Below are 22,702 nucleotides of genomic sequence, written 5' to 3'. Positions count from 1 at the left end.
GCACCAACATCTGAATCATAGGGGTGCCAGGAGAAGAGGAACAGCAAGAAATTGAAAACTTATTTGAAAAAAATAATGAAGGAGAACTTCCCCAATCTCACAAAGGGAATAGACTTCTAGGAAGTCCAGGAAGCCCAGGGAGTCCCAAAGAAATTGGGCCCAAAGAGAAACAAACCAAAGCACATTGTAATTACATTACCAAAGATTAAAGATAAGGAAAGAATCTTAAAAGCAGCAAGAGAAAAGGAGAGAGTTACCTACAAAGGAGTTCCAATAAGACTATCAGCTGATTTCTCAAAAGAAACCTTACAGGCAAGAAAGGGCTGTAAAGGAGTATTCAAAGTCATGAAAGGCAAGGATCTACAACCTTAATTACTCTATTCAGCAAAGTTATCATTTAGAATAGAAGGGTAGAAAAAATGTGTCCCATTTATGGTTAAGTTAAAGGAGTTCATTGTCACTAAACCCTTCTTATATGAAATATTAAAGGGATTTATCTAAGAAAAAATAAAAAATATGAAGTGAAATTACAACAAACTCACAACTATCAACAACTGAACCTAAAAAAAAAACCCTAAGTAAACAACTAGCACAGGAACAAAATTACAGAAATGGAGATCATATGGAAAAATATCAGCAGGAAGGACGTGAGGGAAGAATTGGGGAAAGGCACAGGAAATAAAGAGCATGATAGGTACAAAATAGAACAGGGGGAGATCAAGAATAGTATAGGAAATAGGGAAGCCAAAGAAGTTATATGTATGACACATGGACAAGAAGTAAAAGGTTAGGTAGGGGATGCTAAATGCGGGTTATTTGCAGGGCAGAAGGGAATAATGAGGAGAAAAATTGTAACAGCATAATCAATAAAATATACTTAAAAGTTAAAAAACAACAAAAATAAAACAAAACTAGAAAAATTAAAAGGTGCCTTTCATCTTTGGTAATGTAATTATAATATTCCTTGGTGTGTGCTTTTTGGGGTCCAACATTTTTGGGACTCTCTGGACTTCCTGGACTCCTGGACTTCCTGGAAGTCTATTTCCTTTGCCATCTTGAGGAAGATCTCCATTATTTTTTTAAATAAGCTTTCAATTTTTTGCTTATTATTTTCTTCTCTGGCACCTGTATGATTGGACCTTAGGACATTTAAAATTGTCCTAGTGGTTCCTAAGTCTCCTGTTTTTTTTTTTTTAATTCTTCTTTCTTCATTCTATTCTTTTTTTTTTTGAGAGTTCGTTATTTTTTTTAATTTTTTTTTAAATTGATTATGCTGTTACAGTTGTTCTATTCCCCCCTTCATTCCCCTTCACCCTGCCCCTCCATCCCCACCATTACCCCCCTTTAGTTTATGTCCATGTGTCTCAAGTCCTTTAGGTTCTATATTTCCCATGCTATTCTTGCCCCCCCCATCTATTTTCTATCTACTGTCTATGCTACTTATTTTCGGTACCTTCTCCCCCCTTCTCCTCCTCCCACTCCCCTGTTGCTAACCCTCCTTGAGATCTTCATTTCTATGTTTCCACTCCTGATCTAGCTGTTCTTTTAGTTTGCTTCCGTTTTAGGTGTGGTTGTTAATAACTGTGAGTTTGTTGTCCTTTCACTGTTCATGTTTCTTTAACTTCTTTTTCTTAGATAAGTCCCTTTAACATTTCATATAATAAGGGCTTGGTGATGATGAACTCCTTGAATTTGATCTTATCTGAGAAGCACCTTATTTGTCCTTCCATTCTAAATGAAAGATTTTGCTGGATAGAGCAATCTTGGTTGTAGGTCTTTAGATTTCATGACTTGGAATACCTCTTTCCAGCCCCTTCTTGCCTGTAAGGTCTCTTTTGAGAAATCTGCTGACAGTCTGATGGGGACTCCTTTGTAGGTGACTGTCCCCTTAGCTCTTGCTGCTTCTAGGATTCTCTCCTTCATTTTAATTTTGGCTAATGTAATTATGATGTGCCTTGGTGTGTTCCTTCTTGGGTCCAAATTCTTTGGTACTCTCTGAGCTTCCTGGATTTCCTGGAAGTCTATTTCCTTTGCCAGATTGGGGAAATTCTCCTTTATTATTTGTTCAAATAAGTTTTCCACTGGTGGCTGTGTCCTTTCCCCCTTCTGGTACCCCTATAATTCGGATGTTGGAGCGTTTAAAGATGTCCTGGAGGTTCCTAAGACTCTCCTCATTTCTTTGAATTCTTGCTCCTTGACTCTTTTCTGTTTGGCCATTATTTGCTTTCTTCTGGTCCACTCCATTGATTTGAGTCCCAGTTTCCTTTTCATCTCTATGGGTTTCCTGTGGAATTCCATTAATTTCCCTTAGTTTAGCCTTCATATGTTTCTCTAATTTGTGGCTATAATCCACCAGATCTGTTAGGATCCTGATGACCAGTGTTTTAAACTGTGCGTCTGAGAGTTTTGCTATTTCTTCGTCGCTTAGATTTATGCTCTGGGGCTTTGAGGTCTTCCTGCGCCATTTTTGGTCTGTTCTGACCCGTGAAGCGGGAGAAGCGGCGCCTTGGACTCCCAGGTGGCTGGGTTGTGACGCTGTATGTGGGGGCGTGGTCAGAGCGGGGAAATGGCGGCGCCCTCTACTGCCGCAAGCCACGGGGACCTCCGGGCCCCGGTTCAACCGCCCACTCCCTCGCCTGTCCGCTCGCCCGCAGATAGGCAACCGCAGTCAACACGCAGCACCGCCTCCCCACTCTCTCCTCAGCAGTCGCTCACCCGGTGGGTTGCTCGGTCGCTCACTAGGTCCAATCCTGGGTTTGGAACCCGTGCTCCTGGATTCGCGCGCCTGGGTCCGTCCGACCGGAGTCCTGTGCAACTCCTCACGAGACGCCAGTTTCGCCCCTTACCGGTCGGGCTGAAGAATTTGTTGTTAACGGACTTCCGAAAAGTTCAATTTTCCATGTTCTGGTTGTGTTTTCTGATGCTAATATTTAGTTGTCCCTAAACTTGGTTGTGTGAGAAGGCACGGCACATCCACCTATACCTCCATCTTGGCGGAAGTCCCATTCTGTTCTATTTGAGTGTTTATTTCTTCCTTCTGCTCCAAATCATTGATTTGTGATCCCAGTTTCATTCCCTTCACTGTTTGGCTATTTCTTCATTGCTTAGATTTATAGGCTCTGGGGCTCTGAGTTGTTCTTGAGCCATTTTTAGTCTGTTCACGCCTGTTAAATATGAGGAGAGGAGCCTTAGTTGTTTACCAGGGCGGGGCCACCCGGTTTGCTGGTTTGTGATGCTGTATGTGGGGGCAAGGTCAGAGAGGGAGCAATGGTGGTCCTCTCTGCTTGCCCAGTTCATCCCACCACTTGCCCCCACCTGTTTATCCGAGCAGAAATGTGCAAGCCCACCACCCTGTGGTCTCAATGCTCTCCTCTTCACTGGTTTATCTGCACACAAATGCTTGAACGACCGCAGACAGCCAGCTGCACCTCTTCCCTGTGTCCGCCCGTAGGTAGCCTGCACCTGGGATCCGCGCCTTCAGCTGCTTGCCCACCACCCCAGTCTGGGATCTTTTTGGCCAACCTGCTCCACTGCTGGCTTCGCCCCTCTTACTGATTTTCTGTGTGGTTTGGTTGAGTTTATTATTGTTAAAACTTTGTTGTTTTTAGATTTGGTTGTGTGCAGACGCAAGGTATTTCCACCTACGCCTCCATCTTGGTGGAAGTACAGTAAATAAAAATTAAAAAAAATTAAAGTTTGAAAGTCTTCTCTGTTCTTGGATTTGGGGGGATAGTCTAAGAAGGATAGAGGTTAGACCTTTCTTAAATGTTTTGTAAAGTTATCCTGTTGAACTGTCCACTCTAGAGCTTTTGTGTGCTGGAAGTTTTTGATTACTGCTTCAATTTCACTAGTTGCCATGAGTTTATTCAGGCTTTCTGCTTTTCTTGATTCAGTTTTGGAGGATTATATGTTTAAGAAATTTGAACATTTCACCCATCTTTTCAAATTTCTTGGCATATGGTTGTTCCTAGTAATCTCTTACGATCCTTTATATATCGGTTGTATCTATTATAATTTCAACTCTTTCATTTCTGATTTTATTTTTGGAGGCATCACTATATTTTTTCTTGATGAATCTGGTTAAAGGTTTGTCAATGTTGGTGATCTTTTCAAAGGTATAGCTCCTGAATTTCTTGATTCTTAAGATTATTCTTTTAGTCTCTATTTCATTTAATTCAGCTTTTATGTTGATTATTTCCTTCCTTCTACTTGCTCTGCACTTTGTTGTTGTTCTTCTAGCTTTTTTTAGATATAGGATGAGGTCATTTATTTGAAATTTTTCTGTCTTTTTTTTTTTTAAGATAGGTCTGTATTGCTATAAATGTCCTTCTGAGAACTGCCTTCACTGTGTCCCATAGGTTTCGGGTTGTTTTGCGTTTACTTTTATTTGTTTCCAGATAGCTTTTGATTTTTTTCCTTGATATCATTTTTTTTTACCCATTCATTATTTAACAAATGTTATTCAGTCTCCATGTGTTTGAATGCTTTTGAGTTCTTCCTTGAGTTTGGTTTCTAGTTTCAAACCCTTGTGTTCTTTTTTTTTTTTTTGGAATCAGATTTTTTAATTCCTGATTTATAATACAACGCTATGTTTTTTTGCTGTAATTATTTCATATTTGGTCACTGGGACCTTTTTGGTTTGGTTTCTGGGCTTTTCTGATATGTCCTGATCTTTTTTTTTGTTCCTGTTGTTAGAGCAAAAGTTTTCTTTTTTTTTTTAATATTAAATTTTATTTAGTTACTTTTCAAGTACATTTTTTTTTATCTATTTCTCCCATCCCACCCCACCCCACCCCGCCCGGTCTCCCCCCTCCCTCCCATCCCCCCCCAGTCCTCATCTCTGTGTCTTTCATACTTGTTCCTCAAAATCCCTCCCCCTTTTTCCCCTTAAGTTCCCTTCCCTCTCCCCTCTGGTCGCTGCCCACTTGTTCTCTATTTCAGCGTCTTTGTTTTTATTCTGTTTGCTTGTTTGTTTTATTCTTTAGCTTCCTGTCAAAGGTGAGATCATATGGTATTTGTCCTTCAATGCCTGGCCTATTTCACTCAGCATAATGCTTTCCAGTTCCATCCATGTTGTTGCAAAAGGTAGTAGCTCCTTCTTTCTCTCTGCTGCATAGAATTCCATGGTGTATATGTACCACAATTTTTTGATCCATTCATTTACTGACAAGCACCTAGGTTGCTTCCAACTCTTGGCTATTGTAAATTGTGCTTCTATGAACATTGTGGTGCATAGGTTCTTTGAAATTGATGTTTTAGGATTCTTGGGGTATAATCCTAGCAGTGGAATCGCTGGGTCAAAAGGCAGGTCAATTTTTATTTTTCTGAGAAAATTCCACACTGTTTTCCATAATGGTTGTACCAGTCTGCAATCCCACCAACAGTGAACTAAGGTCCCCTTTTCCCCACACCCTCTCCAACATTTGTTGTTTGTTGCTTTGTCTATTATAGCCATCCTGACTGGTGCAAAGTGGTATCTCATTGTGGTTTTAATTTGCATCTCTCTGATAGCTAACGATATTGAGCACCTCTTCATGTGTCTCTGGATATTCTGTATGTCCTCTTTAGAGAAGTGTCTGTTCAAGTCTTTTTCCCATTTTTTAATTGGGTTAAATGTCTTCCTAGAGTGGAGTCGTGTAAGATCTTTGTATATTTTGGAGATTAAACCTTTGTCTGGGGTATCATTGGCAAATATGTTTTCCCATACAGTTGGTTGTCTTTTTAATTTAATACTGTTTTCTTTAGCCATGCAGAAGCTTTTTATTTTGATGAGATCCCATTTGTTTATTCTTTCCTTTATATTCCTTGCTCTAGGGCACATATCCGTAAAAATGTTGCTGTATGGAATATCTGAGGTTTTCTTGCCAATGTTCTCCTCTAGGACTTTAATGGTGTCATGGCTTATATTTAAGTCTTTTATCCACCTTGAATTTATTTTGGTGTATGGTGTAAGTTGGTGCTCAAGTTTCATTTTTTTGCACATAGCTGTCCAGTTCTCCCAACACCATTTGCTGAAGAGGCTATCTTTACTCCATTTTATGTTACTGCCCCCTTTGTCAAATATTAATTGACTGTAGAGGGTTGGGTTGATTTCTGGGCTCTCTGTTCTGTTCCATTGGTCTATGTACCTGTTTTTATGCCAGTACCAGGCTGTTTTGATTACAGTGGCTTTGTAATACAGTTTGATATCAGGTATTGTGATCCCTCCTACTTTGTTCTTCTTTCTCAAAAGAGAAGCTGCTATTCGGGCTCGTTTATGATTCCATATAAATTTTTGAAGTGTTTGTTCTATGTTTGTGAAAAGCCAGCTCTACAAGAAATACTAAAAGGTCTGCTTTAAGGAAAGGAAGGAAAAGAGACAGACAGAGAGGAACACAGGTACAAAAATGGCAATGAATAAGTACCTATCAATAATAACCTTAAATGTAAATGGATTAAATGCTCCAATCGAAAGACACAGAATAGCGTCATGGATAAGAAAGTATGACCCACACATATGCTGCCTACAAGAGACCCACCTCAGGACAAAAGACCATCACAGACTAAAAGTGAAAGGCTAGAAACAAATTTTCCAAGCAAATGGACAAGAAAAAAAAGCTGGGGTAGCAATTCTCATATCAGACAAAATAGACTTCAAAAAAAGAGCCATGAAGAGTGACCCAGAAGGTCACTTCATAATACTCAAGGGAAGAATCAACCAAGAAGACATTAACATCATAAATATATATGCACCCAACATAGGAGCACCAAAATATATAAGGAAAATCTTAGAGGAATTCAAGAAAGATATAGACAGCAACACAATTATAGTGGGGGATTTTAACACCCCACTATCAAAAATGGACAGATCTTCCAAACAAAATATCAACAAAGACATTGCGGCATTAAACAACACCCTTGATGAAATGGACCTAACTGATATATACAGAGCTCTTCACCCCAAAGAAGCTAAATACACATTCTTTTCAAATGCACATGGAACATTCTCAAAGATAGACCACATGATAGGGCACAAAACAAGCCTCAACAAATTCAAGAATACTGAAATCATACCAAGCATTTTCTCTGACCATAAGGGACTGAAACTGGAAACCAACCCCAAAGGAAAAAACCCAAAACACCCAAAATCATGGAGACTGAACGGTATGCTATTAAACAATGAATGGGTCAAGAATGAAATTAGGGAAGAAATCAAAAAGTTTCTGGAAACAAATGAAAATGATTTCACAACAACCCAAAACTTATGGGATACAGCCAAGGCAGTCCTGAGAGGGAAGTTTATAGCAATACAGGCCTACCTAAAGAAAACAGAAACATTTCAAACAAATGACATTACTCTACGCCTGCAAGAACTCAAGGAACAACAACAAAAACAGCCCAAAGCAAGTAGAAGGAAGGAAACACTTGTGTTCTGAGAAAATGTTTGATATGATCTCAATTTCCTTGAGGTTTTTTTAAAATTTTTTTATTGATTATGCTGTTACAGTTGTTCTATTCCCCCTTTATTCCCCTCCACCCTCCACCCCATCCCCACCATCACCCCCCCTTTAGTTTATGACCATGTGTCTCAAGTCCTTTAGATTCTATATTTCCCATGCTATTCTTGCCCCCCATCTATTTTCTATCTACTGTCTATGCTACTTATTTTCTGTACCTTCTCCCCCCTTCTCCTCCTCCCACTCCCCTGTTGCTAACCCTCCTTGAGATCTTCATTTCTATATTTCCACTCCTGATCTAGCTGTTCTTTTAGTTTGCTTCTGTTTTAGGTGTGGTTGTTAATAACTGTGACTTTGTTGTCCTTTCACTGTTCATGTTTCTTTAACTTCTTTTTCTTAGATAAGTCCCTTTAACATTTCATATAATAAGGGCTTGGTGATGATGAACTCCTTGAATTTGATCTTATCTGAGAAGCACCTTATCTGTCCTTCCATTCTAAATGAAAGATTTGCTGGATAGAGCAATCTTGGTTGTAGGTCTTTAGATTTCATGACTTGGAATACCTCTTTCCAGCCCCTTCTTGCCTGTAAGGTCTCTTTTGAGAAATCCGCAGACAGTCTGATGGGGACTCCTTTGTAGGTGACTGTCCCCTTAGCTCTTGCTGCTTCTAGGATTCTCTCCTTCATTTTAATCTTGGCTAATGTAATGATGATGTGCCTTGGTGTGTTCCTTCTTGGGTCCAAATTCTTTGGTACTCTCTGAGCTTCCTGGATTTCCTGGAAGTCTATTTCCTTTGCCAGATTGGGGAAATTCTCCTTTATTATTTGTTCAAATAAGTTTTCCACTGGTGGCTGTTCCTTTCCCCCTTCTGGTACCCCTATAATTCGGATGTTGGAGCATTTAAAGATGTCCTGGAGGTTCCTAAGACTCTCCTCATTTCTTTGAATTCTTGCTTCTTGACTCTTTTCTGTTTGGCCATTATTTGCTTTCTTCTGGTCCACTCCATTGATTTGAGTCCCAGTTTCCTTTTCATCTCTATGGGTTTCCTGTGGAATTCCATTAATTTCCCTTAGTTTAGCCTTCATATGTTTCTCTAATTTGTGGCTATAATCCACCAGATCTGTTAGGATCCTGATGACCAGTGTTTTAAACTGTGCGTCTGAGAGTTTTGCTATTTCTTCGTCGCTTAGATTTATAGGCTCTGGGGCTTTGAGGTCTTCCTGCGACATTTTTGGTCTGTTCTCGCCCGTTAAGTGTGAGAAGCGGCGCCTTGGACTCTCAGGTGGCTGGGTTGTGACGCTGTATGTGGGGGCGTGGTCAGAGCGGGGGAAATGGCGGCGCCCTCTACTGCCGCAAGCCACGGGGACCTCCGGGCCCCGGTTCAACTGCCCACTCCCTCGCCTGTCCGCTCGCCCGCAGATAGGCAACCGCAGTCAACACGCAGCACCGCCTCCCCACTCTCTCCTCAGCAGTCGCTCACCCGGTGGGTTGCTCGGTCGCTCACTAGGTCCAATCCTGGGTTTGGAACCCGTGCTCCTGGATTCGCCCGACCGGAGTCCTGTGCAACTCCTCACGAGACGCCGGTTTCGCCCCTTACCGGTCGGGCTGAAGAATTTGTTGTTAACGGACTTCCGAAAAGTTCAATTTTCCATGTTCTGGTTGTGTTTTAAGATGCTAATATTTAGTTGTCCCTAAACTTGGTTGTGTGAGAAGGCACGGCACATCCACCTATACCTCCATCTTGTCGGAAGTCCCATTCTGTTCTATTTGAGTGTTTATTTCTTCCTTCTGCTCCAAATCATTGATTTGTGATCCCAGTTTCATTCCCTTCACTGTTTGGCTATTTCTTCATTGCTTAGATTTATAGGCTCTGGGGCTCTGAGTTGTTCTTGAGCCATTTTTAGTCTGTTCACGCCTGTTAAATATGAGGAGAGGAGCCTTAGTTGTTTACCAGGGCGGGGCCACCCGGTTTGCTGGTTTGTGATGCTGTATGTGGGGGCAAGGTCAGAGAGGGAGCAATGGTGGTCCTCTCTGCTTGCCCAGTTCATCCCACCACTTGCCCCCACCTGTTTATCCGAGCAGAAATGTGCAAGCCCACCACCCTGTGGTCTCAATGCTCTCCTCTTCACTGGTTTATCTGCACACAAATGCTTGAACGACCGCAGACAGCCAGCTGCACCTCTTCCCTGTGTCCGCCTGTAGGTAGCCTGCACCTGGGATCCGCGCCTTCAGCTGCTTGCCCACCACCCCAGTCTGGGATCTTTTTGGCCAACCTGCTCCACTGCTGGCTTCGCCCCTCTTACTGATTTTCTGTGTGGTTTGGTTGAGTTTATTATTGTTAAAACTTTGTTGTTTTTAGATTTGGTTGTGTGCAGACGCAAGGTATTTCCACCTACGCCTCCATCTTGGTGGAAGTACAGTAAATAAAAATTAAAAAAAATTAAAGTTTGAAAGTCTTCTCTGTTCTTGGATTTGGGGGGATAGTCTAAGAAGGATAGAGGTTAGACCTTTCTTAAATGTTTTGTAAAGTTATCCTGTTGAACTGTCCACTCTAGAGCTTTTGTGTGCTGGAAGTTTTTGATTACTGCTTCAATTTCACTAGTTGCCATGAGTTTATTCAGGCTTTCTGCTTTTCTTGATTCAGTTTTGGAGGATTATATGTTTAAGAAATTTGAACATTTCACCCATCTTTTCAAATTTCTTGGCATATGGTTGTTCCTAGTAATCTCTTACGATCCTTTATATATAGGTTGTATCTATTATAATTTCAACTCTTTCATTTCTGATTTTATTTTTGGAGGCATCACTATATTTTTTCTTGATGAATCTGGTTAAAGGTTTGTCAATGTTGGTGATCTTTTCAAAGGTATAGCTCCTGAATTTCTTGATTCTTAAGATTATTCTTTTAGTCTCTATTTCATTTAATTCAGCTTTTATGTTGATTATTTCCTTCCTTCTACTTGCTCTGCACTTTGTTGTTGTTCTTCTAGCTTTTTTTAGATATAGGATGAGGTCATTTATTTGAAATTTTTCTGTCTTTTTTTTTTTTAAGATAGGTCTGTATTGCTATAAATGTCCTTCTGAGAACTGCCTTCACTGTGTCCCATAGGTTTCGGGTTGTTTTGCGTTTACTTTTATTTGTTTCCAGATAGCTTTTGATTTTTTTCCTTGATATCATTTTTTTTTTACCCATTCATTATTTAACAAATGTTATTCAGTCTCCATGTGTTTGAATGCTTTTGAGTTCTTCCTTGAGTTTGGTTTCTAGTTTCAAACCCTTGTGTTCTTTTTTTTTTTTTTTGGAATCAGATTTTTTAATTCCTGATTTATAATACAACACTATGTTTTTTTGCTGTAATTATTTCATATTTGGTCACTGGGACCTTTTTGGTTTGGTTTCTGGGCTTTTCTGATATGTCCTGATCTTTTTTTTTGTTCCTGTTGTTAGAGCAAAAGTTTTCTTTTTTTTTTTAATATTAAATTTTATTTAGTTACTTTTCAAGTACATTTTTTTTTATCTATTTCTCCCATCCCACCCCACCCCACCCCCCGCCCGGTTTCCCCCCTCCCTCCCATCCCCCCCCCAGTCCTCATCTCTGTGTCTTTCATACTTGTTCCTCAAAATCCCTCCCCCTTTTTCCCCTTAAGTTCCCTTCCCTCTCCCCTCTGGTCGCTGCCCACTTGTTCTCTATTTCAGCGTCTTTGTTTTTATTCTGTTTGCTTGTTTGTTTTATTCTTTAGCTTCCTGTCAAAGGTGAGATCATATGGTATTTGTCCTTCAATGCCTGGCCTATTTCACTCAGCATAATGCTTTCCAGTTCCATCCATGTTGTTGCAAAAGGTAGTAGCTCCTTCTTTCTCTCTGCTGCATAGAATTCCATGGTGTATATGTACCACAATTTTTTGATCCATTCATTTACTGACAAGCACCTAGGTTGCTTCCAACTCTTGGCTATTGTAAATTGTGCTTCTATGAACATTGTGGTGCATAGGTTCTTTGAAATTGATGTTTTAGGATTCTTGGGGTATAATCCTAGCAGTGGAATCGCTGGGTCAAAAGGCAGGTCAATTTTTATTTTTCTGAGAAAATTCCACACTGTTTTCCATAATGGTTGTACCAGTCTGCAATCCCACCAACAGTGAACTAAGGTCCCCTTTTCCCCACACCCTCTCCAACATTTGTTGTTTGTTGCTTTGTCTATTATAGCCATCCTGACTGGTGCAAAGTGGTATCTCATTGTGGTTTTAATTTGCATCTCTCTGATAGCTAACGATATTGAGCACCTCTTCATGTGTCTCTGGATATTCTGTATGTCCTCTTTAGAGAAGTGTCTGTTCAAGTCTTTTTCCCATTTTTTAATTGGGTTAAATGTCTTCCTAGAGTGGAGTCGTGTAAGATCTTTGTATATTTTGGAGATTAAACCTTTGTCTGGGGTATCATTGGCAAATATGTTTTCCCATACAGTTGGTTGTCTTTTTAATTTAATACTGTTTTCTTTAGCCATGCAGAAGCTTTTTATTTTGATGAGATCCCATTTGTTTATTCTTTCCTTTATATTCCTTGCTCTAGGGCACATATCCGTAAAAATGTTGCTGTATGGAATATCTGAGGTTTTCTTGCCAATGTTCTCCTCTAGGACTTTAATGGTGTCATGGCTTATATTTAAGTCTTTTATCCACCTTGAATTTATTTTGGTGTATGGTGTAAGTTGGTGCTCAAGTTTCATTTTTTTTGCACATAGCTGTCCAGTTCTCCCAACACCATTTGCTGAAGAGGCTATCTTTACTCCATTTTATGTTACTGCCCCCTTTGTCAAATATTAATTGACTGTAGAGGGTTGGGTTGATTTCTGGGCTCTCTGTTCTGTTCCATTGGTCTATGTACCTGTTTTTATGCCAGTACCAGGCTGTTTTGATTACAGTGGCTTTGTAATACAGTTTGATATCAGGTATTGTGATCCCTCCTACTTTGTTCTTCTTTCTCAAAAGAGAAGCTGCTATTCGGGCTCGTTTATGATTCCATATAAATTTTTGAAGTGTTTGTTCTATGTTTGTGAAAAGCCAGCTCTACAAGAAATACTAAAAGGTCTGCTTTAAGGAAAGGAAGGAAAAGAGACAGACAGAGAGGAACACAGGTACAAAAATGGCAATGAATAAGTACCTATCAATAATAACCTTAAATGTAAATGGATTAAATGCTCCAATCGAAAGACACAGAATAGCGTCATGGATAAGAAAGTATGACCCACACATATGCTGCCTACAAGAGACCCACCTCAGGACAAAAGACCATCACAGACTAAAAGTGAAAGGCTAGAAACAAATTTTCCAAGCAAATGGACAAGAAAAAAAAGCTGGCGTAGCAATTCTCATATCAGACAAAATAGACTTCAAAAAAAGAGCCATGAAGAGTGACCCAGAAGGTCACTTCATAATACTCAAGGGAAGAATCAACCAAGAAGACATTAACATCATAAATATATATGCACCCAACATAGGAGCACCAAAATATATAAGGAAAATCTTAGAGGAATTCAAGAAAGATATAGACAGCAACACAATTATAGTGGGGGATTTTAACACCCCACTATCAAAAATGGACAGATCTTCCAAACAAAATATCAACAAAGACATTGCGGCATTAAACAACACCCTTGATGAAATGGACCTAACTGATATATACAGAGCTCTTCACCCCAAAGAAGCTAAATACACATTCTTTTCAAATGCACATGGAACATTCTCAAAGATAGACCACATGATAGGGCACAAAACAAGCCTCAACAAATTCAAGAATACTGAAATCATACCAAGCATTTTCTCTGACCATAAGGGACTGAAACTGGAAACCAACCCCAAAGGAAAAAACCCAAAACACCCAAAATCATGGAGACTGAACGGTATGCTATTAAACAATGAATGGGTCAAGAATGAAATTAGGGAAGAAATCAAAAAGTTTCTGGAAACAAATGAAAATGATCTCACAACAACCCAAAACTTATGGGATACAGCCAAGGCAGTCCTGAGAGGGAAGTTTATAGCAATACAGGCCTACCTAAAGAAAACAGAAACATTTCAAACAAATGACATTACTCTACGCCTGCAAGAACTCAAGGAACAACAACAAAAACAGCCCAAAGCAAGTAGAAGGAAGCAAACACTTGTGTTCTGAGAAAATGTTTGATATGATCTCAATTTCCTTGAGGTTTTTTTTAAAATTTTTTTATTGATTATGCTGTTACAGTTGTTCTATTCCCCCTTTATTCCCCTCCACCCTCCACCCCATCCCCACCATCACCCCCCCCTTTAGTTTATGACCATGTGTCTCAAGTCCTTTAGATTCTATATTTCCCATGCTATTCTTGCCCCCCATCTATTTTCTATCTACTGTCTATGCTACTTATTTTCTGTACCTTCTCCCCCCTTCTCCTCCTCCCACTCCCCTGTTGCTAACCCTCCTTGAGATCTTCATTTCTATGTTTCCACTCCTGATCTAGCTGTCCTTTTAGTTTGCTTCTGTTTTAGGTGTGGTTGTTAATAACTGTACCTTCTTGTCCTTTCACTGTTCATGTTTCTTTAACTTCTTTTTCTTAGATAAGTCCCTTTAACATTTCATATAATAAGGGCTTGGTGATGATGAACTCCTTGAATTTGATCTTATCTGAGAAGCACCTTATCTGTCCTTCCATTCTAAATGAAAGATTTGCTGGATAGAGCAATCTTGGTTGTAGGTCTTTAGATTTCATGACTTGGAATACCTCTTTCCAGCCCCTTCTTGCCTGTAAGGTCTCTTTTGAGAAATCCTCAGACAGTCTGATGGGGACTCCTTTGTAGGTGACTGTCCCCTTAGCTCTTGCTGCTTCTAGGATTCTCTCCTTGATTTTAATCTTGGCTAATGTAATGATGATGTGCCTTGGTGTGTTCCTTCTTGGGTCCAACTACTTTGGTACTCTCTGAGCTTCCTGGATTTCCTGGAAGTCTATTTCCTTTGCCAGATTGGGGAAATTCTCCTTTATTATTTGTTCAAATAAGTTTTCCACTGGTGGCTGTTCCTTTCCCCCTTCTGGTACCCCTATAATTCGGATGTTGGAGCATTTAAAGATGTCCTGGAGGTTCCTAAGACTCTCCTCATTTCTTTGAATTCTTGCTTCTTGACTCTTTTCTGTTTGGCCATTATTTGCTTTCTTCTGGTCCACTCCATTGATTTGAGTCCCAGTTTCCTTTTCATCGCTGTTGGTGTCCTGTGCATTTCCATTCATTTCAATTAGTTTCGCCTTCATATATTTGTCTAATTTGTCCGTATAATCAACCAGTTCTGTGAGGATCCTGATCACCAATTTTTTAAACTGTGCATCTGTGAGTTTTGCTATTTCTTCATCGCTTTCTGGGGCTCTGAGATTTATTTCTGGGGCTCTGAGATCCTCCTGCGCCATTCTTGGTCTGTTCCGGCCCTTTAAGTGTGAGAAGCGGCGGCTTGGATTCCCAGGTCGCTGGGTTGTGACGCTGTATGTGGGGGCGTGGCCAGAGCGGGGAAATGGCGACCCCCTCTGCAGCTTCTCACAGCTGGGTGCGGAGGAGCAGTGCCTTAGGTGGTTCACCCTGGCGGGGCCAGTCAGAGTTGCTGGGTTATGACGCTGTATGTGGAGGTGGGGTCAGAGCAGGGAAATGGCGGTGCCCTCCACTGCCGCTTGCCGTGGGGACCTGCCGGCCCGGTCCAACCTCCCACTCTCTCGCCTGTCCACCCTCGCACAAATGCGCGACTTCAGTCAACACCCAGCCCCGGCCCGGCTGTCTCCCCCTCGGTCACTCGCCGGGTCACTCACTAGGTCTGACCCTGCGCCTGGATTCCGTGGGCCTCAGTGTGTCTGGCTGAGTCCTCTTGTGCAACCCTGCTCTGCCAGCCGCTGGTTTCGCCCCTTACCGGTCAGGCTGAAGAATTTGTTGTTAACGGACTTCCGAAAAGTTCAATTTTCCGTGTTCTGGCTGTGTTTTTTGTTGCTAATATTTAGTTTTCTCTAATCTTGGTTGTGGGAGAAGGCACGGCACATCCACCTATGCCTCCATCTTGGCGGAAGTCTTCTTGAGTTTGTTGAGGCTTGTTTTGTATCCTATACTGCAGTCTATCTTTGAAAATGTTTCATGTGCATTTGGAAAGAATGTATTTTGCTTCTTTGGGGTGAAGGATTCTATGTATATCAGTTAAACCCATTTGATCTAGCATGTCATTCAGTGCCACAATGCCCTTCTTGATTCTTTGGAAGATCTGTCCATTGTTGAGAATTGGTTGTTAAAACACCCTACTAAAAGTGTGTTGCTGTCTATATCTTTCTTGAAGTCCTCTAAGATTTCCCTTATATATTTTGGTGTTGCACTTATGTTGGATACATATGTTTATAATATTTATAGCTCCCTGATGGATTCTTCGCATTAGAATTATGAAATGACGTTCTTTGTGTCTCTTTATGGCCTTTATTTTGAAATCTATTTTGTTTGATATAAGTATTGCTATATCGGGGTTTTTTCCTGTCCATTTGCTTGGAATATGTCTTTCCAACCCTTCACTTTCAGACTGTGTTGATCTTTTGTTCTCAGGTGGGTCTCTTGTTGACAGTATATATGCAGATCATGTTTTCTTATCCATTAAGCTACACTATGTCTATTGATTAGAGTGTTTAAACCATTTACATTTAATGTTACTACTGAAAGGTACTAATTCATTGCCATTTTTTCTTTTGTACTTGTGTTCCTCTCTTTCCCCTTCTATACTTTCATCTTGTTACAGCAGTCTTTATAGCATGTCTTGCAATGCTGGTTTGTTTGAGATGTATTCTTTTAACCTTCTTTTTTTCTGGGAAATGCCTTATTTCACTTCTCATTAAAATGACAGCCTTGCTCAATAGAGTATTCTTGAGTTCAAGACTTGCTTTTCATTTCTTGAAATATTTCTTGCCAATCCATTTTGGCTTGTAGTATCTCTGTTGAGAAATTAGCTGCTAGTCTTATTAGAGCTCCTTTGTATTTTATGTGTTTCTCACTTGCTGCCTGTAAGATTCTGTCTTTCACTTTAAATTTTGCCATTTTAATTGTGACTTTTTTAAAATAGACCTCTTTCAGTTCATCTTGATTTTGTCCCTCTGTGTTTCCTGAACTTGCATGGCTTTCCCCATTTTCAAGGTAGGGAAGTTTACTATCATTATTTTTTCAAACTGGTTTTCTATCCCTTGCACATTTTCCTCTCTTTCTGGTTTTCCTATGCTGTGGATGTTGTTACATTAATGTTATCCTAAACTTTTATTAAGATATCCTCATAGTTTTGGAGTCTTCTTTCATTCTGTTGCTCTACTTTGGTATTTCTTTCTACTTTGTCTTCCAGCGCACTAACTCGATCCTCTGTTTCATCTAGCTGATTTGTAATTTCTTCTAGTGTATTTTTTATTTCAGTCATTGTATTCTTCATTTCCCTTTGGTTCTTGTTTATAGCTTCCAGTTCATTTTTCATGCTTCTGTAGTTCCACTTAGTTCCTTGTATTTGTAACCGAGTTTCTTGAGCACCCTTAAAACCTTTTTTTAAAAATTCTATGTCTCATAGGTTGCTTGCCTCAATTTCACTTAGCTCTTTTACTGAGGATTCTTCTATTCCTTTCATTTGGGTGTCCTTTCTTTGTCTCCCTATTTGAGGTGATTCTGTTTGTTTGTGCATCTCAGGATATTGCTTTGCTTGCCTGTCGTGTGGGGTGGAATTCTGTTGTAGGAGCTGTATGGGACTCAGCAGTATAGTCTGTTTGATATCCTTGTCTGGATGCTCTAGAGTTTCCCTTTCTTCTTTATCTGTGGGCTTTCTTGATGTACTTGGGCTTTATTTGTTGGTAGCTTCTTTTTTGGTGGGTTGTCCCCTCCAGAACACTTACTGGTAGTAACAACTCCCTCCTTGTCTTGTATTATTTTGTACAGCTGCTGGTTACAAAGCAGTATTATCAGACACCCAAACCTACACCTGCAGAAAGAACCCTCCTCCCACATCAACAAACTCAATCACAAGTGAGCAAAGATTAATAAAAGTGAAGAGAGATTATAGATATTGTAAGATATGATGAAAGGGATATGAGATTACTGAAATGGGGAAATGTTATTGAGAGGTAAGAGGGAGGAGAATTGATAAGATTATGAATAGAACTGAGAAAAATAAGGGAGAGTACAAAATTTAAAACATAAGTAAAACACAAAAGGGAGATTTGAACAATAGGGTAAGAAAAAGAGAATAGTGTACTATGGGGTCTGAACTAAAACTGAACGTGTATTGGACCAATGGGAGCAAAATTGCAGAAAAACCCAGTGGGGTCTGTAGCAAGGATCCCTGAATGAAGTTTAATAAAGGTGGAGTGGGAATAAGAATATTGTACAAAAGCAAAAAAGAATATAAGATGTCTACCATAAATAAAAGTGATTTGGGGAGAATGGGGGATTCAAACTAATAAGGGTAAGAAGTAAAGGTTGAGAGAGGGAAAAACTATGAAATAAAATTCCTCACTCAAATGATCAGGAGCAGAGGGAAGGTGAAATGGGCAAAGGGCTTGAGCAGACACTTCTCCAAGGAGAACATACAGAGAATCAGGAGACACATGAAAAGATGCTCAGTATTGCTAGCTATCAGAGAGATGCAAATTAAAATCACAATGAGATACCTCTTCACACCAATTAGAATGGCCATCATAAGCAAAGTAACAAACAACAAGTATTGGAGAGGTTATGGAGAAAAAAGAACCCTAGTGCACTGTTGGTGGAATTGCAGACTGGTACAACCACTGTGGAAAACAGTATAGAATTTTCTCAGAAAACTAAAAATGGATGTGCCTTTTGACTCAGCAATTCCACTGTTGGGATTATACCCCAAGAACCCCAAAACACCAATCCAAAAGAACCTGTGCACCCCAATGTTCATAGCAGCACAATTTACAATAGCCAAGTGCTGGAAGAAACCTAGGTCCCCATCAGTAAATGAATAGATCCAAAAACTATGGTACATTTACACAATGGAATTTTATGCAGCATAAAGAAAAAAGGAACTCTACCTTTTGTGACAGCATGGATGGAACTGGAAAGCATTATGCTAAGCAAAATAAACCAGGCAGTGAAAGACAAATACCACATGATCTCACCTTTAACAAAAGATGGAACCTAATCAACAAAACAAACAAACAGTCAAAATATAACCAAAGACACTGAAATAGAGAACAGGCTGACAGTGACCAGAGGGGTGAGGGGAAGAAATTTCAGGGAGGAAAGGGAAGGGTTTACAGAAACAAGTATAAAGGACACATAGACAAAAACAAGATGGGGTGGAAATGGGAGGGAGGTGAGGAGGGCTACGGGGTGGGCTGGGAGTACAAGGCAGAAAACTGTTCTTGAACAACAATTAAAATTTTTAAAAGTTTAAAAAAGAAATGGAGTAAGACTAGGGGAGAGTGTTCTATTGGATTTAAAGTACAGACAGTAGTGAACCAATAAGAGTTCTGTTGGAGGGACTTCCACCAAAATGGAGGCGTAGGTGGAAGCACTGCACCTTCTCACACAACCAAGTTGAAAAACAACAAAGTTTTAGCAACAAAATGCAGCCAAACCACAGAAAATTGAACTACATAGAAGTCTGACAACAACAAACCCTTCAGCCTAACCAGTAACAGGGGCAGAGCCAGCAGCAGAATGGGGTCAGGCAGGAAAGATCCACTAGACCGACCCAGGCATGCAACCTAGGCACACTGGCAGCCGTGGGCAGATCTCAGGTGTGGAGTAGCAGGCAGACTCACTGAGGGCTGACCATGGTCACATATTTGCGCGCTGATAAATCAGTGAAGGATTGAGCTGTGAGACAGACTCTGCAGGCCCCAGAGACGAGAAGCGGAAGAGGGGACCGTCATTGTTCCTCTCTGACCCCGCCCCCACATACAGCATCACAAACCAGTGACCTGGATGGCCCCGCCCTGGTGAACAACTAAGACTCTGCTCCTCATATGTAACGGGCACCAACAGATCAAAACAAGGCTCAAGAACAACTCAGAGCCCCAGAGCCCATAAATCTAAGCAAGGAAGAAATAGCTAAACTTTCAGATGGACAGTTCAAAACACTGGTGATCAGGATGCTCACAGAGCTGGTTGATTTTAATCACAAATTAGAGGAACATATGAAGGCTAAATTAATTGAAATGGATGGAAATGCACAGGAAACCAATAGTAATGGAAAGGAAACTGGGATTCGAATCAAAGGAGTGGACCAGAAAGAAGAAAAAAATGGCCAAACAGAAAAGATGAAGAAACAAGAATTCAAAAAAATGAGGAGAGGCTTAGGAACCTCCAGGACATCTTTAAACGTTCCAACATCTGAATTATAGGGGTACCAGAAGGGGAAGAGGAACAGCAACCAGTGGAAAACTTATTTGAACAAATAATAAAGGAGAATTTCCCCAATCTGGCAAAAGAAATAAATAGACTTCCAGTAAATCCAGGAAGCTCAGAGAGTCCCAAAGAAGTTGGACCCAAGGAGGAACACACCAAGGCACATCATCATTACATTAGCCAAGATTAAAATGAAGGAGAGAATCCTAGAAGCATCAAAAGATAAGGGGACTGTCACCTACAAAGGAGTTCCCATCAGACTGTCAGTGGATTTCAGAAAAGGGACCTTACACACAAGAAGGGGCTGGAAAGAAATATTCCAACTCATGAAATCCAAAGACCTACATCCAAGATTGCTCTATCCAGCAAAGCTTTCATTTAGAATGGAAGGGCAGATAAAGTGCTTCTCAGATAAGGTAAAGTTCAAGGAGTTCATCATCACCAAGCCCTTATTATATGAAATGTTAAAGGTACTTACCTAAGAAAAAGAAGATAAAAATATGTACAGTGAAAGGACAGCAAACTCACAGTTATTAAGAACCACACCTAAAACAAAAGCAAACTAAGAGGACAGCTAGATCAGGAGCAGAACCATAGAAATGAAAATCACATGGAGGGTTAGCAACAGGGGAGTGGGAGAAGAAGGGGGGAGAAGGTATAGAAAATAAGTAACATAGACAGTAAATAGAAAATAGGGGAGGCAAGAATAGTATGGGAAATATAGAATCTAAAGAACTTGAGACACATGGTCATAAACTAAAGGGGGGAATGGCAGGGGAGGGGGTGTGCAGGGTGAAGGAAAATTAAGGGGGGAAAAAGAACAGCTGTAATGGCATAATCAATAAAATATATTTTGAAAAAGATATAACCAGAGACATTAAAATAAAAAACCAACTGACAGTAACCAAAGTTGATGGGGGAGAAATTAATGGGGTAAAGAAGTGGAAGGGTCTTCAAAGACCATGTATAAAAGACCCACAGACAAAACCAAAGGGAATAGGCATGAGGGTGGGGAATGGGGATGAGGAGGGCTGGCAAGAGTGGTAGAGAGAAATGGAGACAACTTGAACAACAATAAAATATTTTAAAAGATAAAGTACCAATGCTATATTTCACAGATTTACAACAAATATTTCAAATTGTTATGTGGAACTAAAAACAACTGTGAATTGTTTCAGCAATTTTTAGAAAGATGAACATAGTAGGAGGAATCACAATACCTGATGTTAAAGTATATTATAAGGCCACTAATCAAAGCAGTCTGGTACTGGTATGAAAACAGAAACATGAATCACTGGAACAGAATACAGAACCCAGAAATAAAGCCATGTCTCTATCATCAATTAGTATTTGACAAAGGGAGCAGAAGCATAAAAAGAATTGAAAATGGCCTCTTCAAAAAATGGTGCTGGGAGATCTGGAATGGTATATGCAAAATAATGCAATTAGACCACCAACTTACACCATGTATCAGAAGAAACTCAAAATGGATAAAAGACTTAAACATAAGCCGTAGCATCATAAAAGTCCTAGAGGAAAACATATATGTAGTAAAACTTCATGTAACACACACAGCAATATATTTGCCAATACATCATCTAGAGCAAGGGAAATAAAGGGAAAAAATAAATAGATTGGAGTACATCAAATTAAAAAGCTTCTGCTTGGCTAAAGAAAACATCATCAAAATGAAAAGGGATCCAACTGTATGGGAAAGCATATTTTCCAATGATACCTCAGACAAGTGTTTCATCTCAAAAATATATAAAGAACTCATGGGACTCAACACTGGGAAGATAAACAATACAATTAAAAAATGGGCAAAGGACATGAATAGACAATTCTCCAAGGAGGATCAACAGAGGGCCCATAGTCATATAAAAAGATGCTCAACATCACTGGCCATCAGAGAGATGCAAATTAAAACCACAATGTGATACCACCTTACACCAGTCTGAATGGCCATCACTAACAAATCAACAAACAGCAAGTGCTGGTGAGGACGCAGAGAAAAGAGAAACAGTGCACTGTTAGTGGGAATGCAGATTGGTGCAGCTACTGTGAAAAACAGTGTGGAATTTCCTCAAAAAAGTAAAAATGGAACTGCTTTTGACCCAGTGATTCTGTTACAGAACAAACAGGGGCCAAGGTTCCTTATGTCCGCCACCCTCTCGGAAAGACTCTCCCAATGCCAGAGATTTGTGAAAAGGAAAGGAAATGTTTATTTAATGCTACACAGACTTAAAGTAGTGACTTAGAATCTTCATTAAAATATCAAAGTCCTTTAGGATATCCACAGGTGCACACACGCTTCCTTCTCCCCCTGCCCTAATTTGAGGGTACTGTAACTCAGGAAATGAAGCAAACGTCCAGGTTCCAGGGTCCTGCCACTGTCTGCTGTGTCACTGTCCAGGCAGGATCTCTAATTAATCCAAAGCCATGTGGCACCTTCTCATGGTCTACTGGCAAGAGTTCTTTGTATCCATTTTCCAGTCAAAGTCTCTCCTGCTTTCCAGGCCACGTGGCCAAAGGGAGCACCCTGAAGCCATGTGGTTCTCTTCTACCAAAGCTGCAGGGGTCTTCACTCTGATCAAACCACATGGATCTTTCTTCTCCTCCAAAGCTGCGGGGAGGGAAGGATCACCACTCTGGCAAAGCTGAGTGGTGATTCTCTGCTAAAGCCACACAGTGATTCTCTACCCCCAGCTGCAGGGGTCCCCATTCTGGCAAAACCGCGTGTTCATGGATTAGAAGAATCTAATGCAGCAGAAAGAAAGAAGGAACTCCTACCCTTTGTGATGGCATGGATGGAACTGGAGAGCATTATTCTACTCCTCCAAGTGGATGCCATGTCTTGGTTTAAATTCCTGTGCCA

The sequence above is a fragment of the Artibeus jamaicensis genome, unplaced genomic scaffold, assembly GCF_021234435.1.
Source record: "Artibeus jamaicensis isolate MK-2021 breed Jamaican fruit bat unplaced genomic scaffold, CSHL_Jam_final contig_687, whole genome shotgun sequence".
NCBI classification, from domain to species: Eukaryota; Metazoa; Chordata; class Mammalia; order Chiroptera; family Phyllostomidae; genus Artibeus; species Artibeus jamaicensis.
The sequence above is the reverse complement of the archived record's forward strand: the minus strand, read 5'-3'. Positions refer to the sequence as shown.